This window comes from Cryptomeria japonica, chromosome 7, assembly GCF_030272615.1.
Source record: "Cryptomeria japonica chromosome 7, Sugi_1.0, whole genome shotgun sequence".
Taxonomy (NCBI): Eukaryota; Viridiplantae; Streptophyta; class Pinopsida; order Cupressales; family Cupressaceae; genus Cryptomeria; species Cryptomeria japonica.
The window spans coordinates 824,770,880-824,777,981 of record NC_081411.1 but is presented as its reverse complement, the minus strand read 5'-3'; positions in this window follow the sequence as shown (position 1 = coordinate 824,777,981).

The following is a 7,102-nucleotide window of genomic DNA, read 5'->3' as shown; positions in this document are numbered from 1 at the left end:
CTTTACTGGTTTTGTAATCTTCAACTTGAATCCTTCTAGAATGTGTTTCATCTAGATTGCTTGGGTACAATTCATATACGCTACAACATATTCATCTTCAGCAATGGACTATGATATACAACTCTACTTCTTGTTGCTCCATGATACAAGTCTTCCTCTAAGAAAGAATGCACCACCAGTTGTGTTCTTCCTATCATCAATATTACCTGCCCAGTTTGCATCTGTATAAACCTTTAAATCAAAGTTACCTGCATATGGATACCATAATCCATAGTCAATAGTGCCTTTCAAATATCTGAATATCCTTTTGGTTGCTACCAAGTGTGTCTCCTTTGGATTATTCTGAAATTTGGCAACTAAACCAACTGCATGAGCAATATTCAGTCTGATGTGAACAACATAATATAGTTTCCCTATCATTGATCTATGCTCCTTTTCATCAATAGATGTGACATCATCCTCCTTAGATAATTTACAACATGTAACCATTGGTGTCCCAACTGGTTTACAGTCACTTATTCCAAATGTCTTCAATACTTCTTTCACATACTTAGATTGTGTGATAAAAATACCACTCTTCATCTTCTGAATTTGCATAACTATGAAGAATTTTATCTCTCCTACTAGAGACATTTCAAAGTCACTTTTCATCTCATTTGCAAAGTCATTACTCATGTCATCATTGCCTCCAAATATGATATCATCTTCAAACACTTCACTAACCAGTATCTTATCCCCTTCAGATTTGAGATATATATTGTTGTCTTCACTGGTTCTCTGAAAACCTATCTTCATCAGGTGTGAATGTAGCCTTTCATACCATGCTCTTGGTGCTTTCTTCAAACCATATAGTGCCTTGTGCAGTTTACACACCATATCCTTTGCATCAGTCAAATCATAACCATTTGGTTGCTCAATGTATACTTCTTCTAGTATTCCATTTAGAAATGTTGACTTCACATCCATCTGGTATACTTTGAATCCCTTATATGCTGCAAATGCAAGTAGAGTTCTAACACCTTCCAATCTAGCAACTGGTGCAAATGTCTCACCATAGTCTTCTCCTTCTTCACGTGCATAACCTTTTCATACCAATCTAGCTTTATTTCTGACTACTACTCCATCTTCGTTCAATTTATTCCTGAATACCCATTTAGTGCCTATCACATTTTTATTCACCAGTCTAGGTACTAGGGTACATGTATTGTTCTTCTCAATCTGGTCAAGCTCCTCTTCCATAGCTTTAATCCAGTGATCATCTCCAAATGCTTCCTTAACAGTTCTAGGCTCAATAGTGGAGATCATGCAAGAATTCTCTAATTCTTCTTCTCGTTAACACTCCAACATCTTTATCTCCAATAATTTGGTTAGGATTATGATTGAGTCTCACATACCTTGAATAACATGATCAATATCTTCAGGTTCTTATTCCTCACTATCATCATCTTCTTCTGAATCTACCTGTTCTGGTTGAATTGGTACTACAACATTCACTTCATTAGCTTCTGGCTTCACCAGTTCTAGTTCCAAAATCAGAATGTAAGGTTCATCTTCCTTCTTTTCTTTACTAGTTTCTCTTGAAACTTAAGGACACTCATCTACTCGGACATCAACACTTTCAATGATTCTCTGTGTCCAGTTGTTGTAACATTTGTAGGCCTTACTCTTGGTGGAGTAACCAAGAAATATGTCTTCATCACTCTTAACCTCAAACTTACTAACATAGTCACCTCTCTTGATAAAACATTTACTACCAAAAATCTTAAAATAACTGACATTAGGTGATCTACCATACCAGTATTCATAAGGAGTTTTATCCTTACCTCTCTTTACCAATATCTGGTTCATAGTGTAGACAGTTGTGCTGACAGCTTCTCTCTAGAAAGCTTTTGCTACACCTCCTTGTAATAGCATCGCTCTAGTAGCTTCAACAACTGACCGGTTGTTCCTCTCTGCAATAACATTCTGCTATGGTCTCCTCGATACAGAAAGTTATCTCTTAATTCCATTGTATTCACAATATCTAGTGAATTTCTCTGAAGTAAATTCACCACCTTGATCAGTCCTCAGACACTTTATCTTCTTACCACTTTCCTTTTCAGCTAAGGCCCTGAATGCCTTGCACTTACTAAAGGCTTTTGTTTTGTCCTTCAAGAATGTGACCCACAACATTCTTGAGCAATCATCAATGAAGATCATAAAATATCTATCACCTTGAATACTTTTAGTCCTTATTGGTCCATAGAGGTTTGTATGAACCAAATCTAACAAATGTTCTACTGAGAAATATTTGCTCTTAAAATTTGAGGATGTCATCTTTACTAACTGACATTCCTTGCATAGATCATTTGCCGGTTTGTCCAACTGAGGCAAACCTCTTACCGACTTGGACTTACTGACTTTGACAATGTTATCAAATTTTATATGACAAAATATCTGATGCCAAAGCCAACTATCATCTAATTTAACAATTAAACAGTTGTTGACTTTAGGATTTAGATGAAACAGGTTACCTTTTTTCTTCTTACCGGTTGCAATTAGTTCACCTTTGCTCCCATATATTTTGCACATTCCATTCTTAAATTCCAATGGATAACCTCTGTCATTGAGTTGAGCTACACTTAAAAGATTGTGCTTTAATCCTTCAACCCAATAGACATCATCTGCACTTCTCTTTCCATTAAGAGAAATGGTTCCCTTTCCTTTTACCATGCAGGGTGAGTCATTTCCAAATCTCACAACTCCTCCATCAAATTCCTTCAAAGTAAGAAATTTGCTTCGGTCAACCACTAGCTATTATCCAATCATCAAAACTATCCACGTGAGAAACTAATGTCTTCTGATCAGATGTCTCCTCTTCAATGGCAACAAAGACAATGCATTCATTAGCATCTCCCTTAGATTCCTCATCAATGATACCACCATCAACTACAATGAGACAATCTCTTTTTCCTTTACCTTTGTACTTCTTGTACTTCTCACGCTTACGCTCATTGTCACCATTAGGACAGTTAGTTGCAATGTGTCCAATCTTGTTACATGCAAAACACTTCAAAGGTAATTTACCTATGTACTTACCGGTACCTCTGGGTAACCGCTTGGTCGATAATGCTTCAAGCTCGATCAGACTGTCTTCATCATCGACTTCTTTGCTGGATCTAGACTCATAACTGTGACTAACATCTCTACGTTTTCTCACAGGTGGGTTAGAAACTAAAGCTCTAAATGCATATTCGGATTTCTAAGCACTACCATCATAACCATTTAATTCAAATGCAGTAAGTTTACCAATGATGGAGTCAAGAGTTACCTTAGTTTTATCAATAGACTTTAGCTCCTGAATGGTTGCAACTCGGATAGCGTAGACCGGTAGAAGGTTTCTCAACACCTTACTAACCACTATTGCATCTTCCACTTTACCACTAGCACTCTTGATCTCACCAACTATCTCCTTGATCCTCTGACCATACTATTAAATATTCTCACCTTCAACCATCCACATGTCATCAAATTTACCTCTCAGACTCTCTTCTTTGGCAATCTTCACATGCTCATCACCACTATAGATTTCCTCAAGTTTCTTCCACATATCATAAGAAGTCTCTAGACCATGGACATCAAAATTCTGCCACGCTGAGAAAACCTTTCTTAGCTGTCTCCTCTTCTCTCTTTAATTTGTTTGATTTTATTCCCCTAATCCCTTTATTCCTTTCCATATTTTCAATCATCGTTTGGCCAACATTCCTCTTGTCAACAATTCCCAATTTGTCATTATCCGACTCCGCCTCTGATTCCACTTCATTCTTTGAGATTACTTCATGAGGATCTCCAACTTCATTCTCAGGTTGCTCACTATTCGTTCCAGTCCTTAGGTCCCCTTGTTCATCCTGTGCAACTAAATTTTGAATCGGCTCTTGTATTTTTATCTACAATTCTATGTATCCCAGACAAAGCGCTCTTCCAAGAATTTTAGGGTCACACTTTTTCTTAGGTCACCATTCCTTCTTTTCTTTGTTTGGGATCTTACAGTCGAGTGTGGAATGGTTCCTTCTACCACAATTTGAGCAGTAATACTTCTCCTCTTCAATTTCTATCGATTGAATCCAATCCAATCCATGCACTCTAAATTTGATACATGTCAAAATTCTCCTGACTGCACCCAATTGTAGTCTTCCATATATGTAAGAGTCTCCTGGGGTGATATTAGTATATATGTCCATTAGGGTGTTGAGGGATCTACCGATCTTTTCTAGGGCTTCTTCCATCCAGTATTCCATTGGGAGGTTGTTTAGCCGAATCCACACAAGTTTATCATAAGGGTCTATTTTGAGAGGATTGGAAATCCTTTGCCATCTCTATATGTATAATGGTTTAGAGTCCATATTCCAAAGACTACCCTTCAGGATTTTTTGTCGCTCTTCTTTAGTCACAAAAATAACGATGAAGAAGCCTTTCAGGAGAAATTTGGTAATCTGAGGTGTGCACCACGGTATCTTCAATCCATCAACATGTTTTCTTTCGATCCGATCTTGCCCCAATGAATCTGCATATGATTGCCAGATCCTTGAGGAATTCGACATCCTCCTCAATTTCCTCAGTGACATCAATGGTTTGTATACGCTCCCACTCATCACCAATCAAATTGTCAGGGTTCCTATTGGTCAGTGCAACGTTGGAACTACCCTTCTTATCTTTGACATGCAGGTCGGTTTCTTGCGTATTTTCGCCTTGCGCATATTCACTCTGCGTAATTTCACTCTGCTTTTTTCGCTCCATTTTTTTTCTTTAAGATTTTCACATTATTGTTTATGAATTTTAAGAATGATTTTAAATGTGAGAGATGATATTAATTAAACAAATATACTCTATTTATTTGATTAATTGTTAGAATATGGTTAAGTGAGTTAAATCAAATAAATTGAATAATTTATTTAGTTAATAGAAGAACATAGTTAGGATGAATTAATTAAATATTAATTTAATTAATAGTTGAACGATGGTTAAATAATCAAATAAATATCAAATATCTATTTAATTAAGTGGATATTTGGGTGTCTACACTTATCAAGAGACTTTATAGCCAAAATAGGTGGGTACTTATCCTTATATTGGTCCCACATGCTATTTAGAATGAGGTATGACACAAAGGTTTCCATAAAAGCAGATCCTATTGCAAAATATCACATTAGCCATACATTCCTAGCCCCATAAATATGTGGTTCATTCACCTCAAGATTTGGTTCAACATTTATTTCAAAATTTATTGTCACGATATCATTTATTGTTGATTGTTGGCATTTATTATCATATTTGTAATTACTATAATTGCTAAATTAGCTCCTTGTTTAAACCATTAATGATTTTTTAACTAACTATCAACTTATTTAAAGAGCTTGTAAAGGTGTACCTTTGTTCTCACCATAACTTGAACTTGGAGGGGTATTGTTTTGCAAGCGAGTACTCATTATGAAACCCTTTCTGTAGTGATTCTAATGAGTAGCTACATGCACAAGTCCCCTTTCATTTTAAAGAATTTTTAATTAGTTAGTGATAGTATAAATAAAATAGGCCATTTGAGTGAGAAATTTTTCTTGTAATAACTTTTGAACAGTAACTTGAAATTGGGTGTGGTCTTTTTCAAAAGTTAATGTTTTAAAATTTCCCACACATTGGGCCTCTTTGAATTGTAAAATGCACTACTTTATAAAGTACCAAAATTTGGAGTGGGAGTGGGTGGCGGGGGGAGGGGGTCACATGTCTTGCATTGAAGGGGCTTGTTTTTTAGTTTTTGTCATCTTGTTGAGGTTTAAAATACACCTTGTATATGTCTTCATTTTCCACCTTATAACATAAAAATATGTAAGAACTCAATTCAAACCATATATTTATGTAAACACACTCATATAAAGTGCCACAAAACTGAATGTGTGTTCCTTATGGGGGAATAGTTGATCTAATGTTGGGTTTAATTCCTGTGAATGTCATTATGCTGAATTTAAATTAGTTTTCCATCTTCATTTCCTCATCAGCATTAAGGGGAGAATTATGACATTTGTATTGCTAATTCTTTTTGTTGTTGAGCAATGGAGGAACCTAGTGGAGCCATATAGACTTCACAATTTTGCAGGGGGTCTCATAGACATACCATTTTGTATCTATTATATGGGGGATTCTTTCAATGGATCATTTTGTGAGATTCATGAATACTAAGAACTTCTAAGTAGTGTAATACATGTCAATTGTGCTTTATTATTTGTGTTCTTTGATCATCCATGTTGAACATCGAGAACTTCAAAATAGTGTACTGCATGACACTCGTGCTTTGTTATTTGTGTTTTTTAATAATAGTTATATCTAAATATTCAACTTCATGGTTGAGTAGTGATCTATAGGTTAACTAATGTGTATTTTTGTATCTCTTTATCTACACCTTTGAAGGTTCATTGATTCTAGCAAACACTAGTTCATCTTTTGGTAAAGTTTACAATTATTGACATGCTTCAAGATTTCTTCATTGTCACGTTCATCTTCATATGGAAATCTATGTAGGAGGTTTTATACTTCTCTTTCTCTCTTTTAGAGGGGAGTTTAGTTCCCACAATTTTTTATCCCTTTCTCTGTTTATGAGAGATCTTCAATTTGTACATGGGTACCTAACATGGCTAGTAGTCAGGACCCATCATCATTGCATTCATTCCTCCCTAAGTTGGGCTTAAGGGAGGGGGTTAATGTAGAATTTTTTTACTTATTATTTAATAAGTAATTATCTCTATGTATTTATACACATGGTTTTAAGACAACTTAGATAGGTTGTGTGACAACTTGGAGAGTTGGTCAAACTCATCCAAGACACACATCACTACTTCTTTGCCACTTGGTGGAGCTAAATTGCCACCACTTATTGAGTGTTCAAGTTGACTTCTAATTCACCCAATTACTCTACCTATTTGTACACACATTATTCATTATTAATTTACTCCAAATTTGATACTAGAAAATGCTTAGTAATCCTAATTCTAACATCTATGTCTGGTCCAAGATATGAAGTTTCCTCTCTCTATCATATGTAGATCCCTCAACTATACCTTGAAACTCATAAATG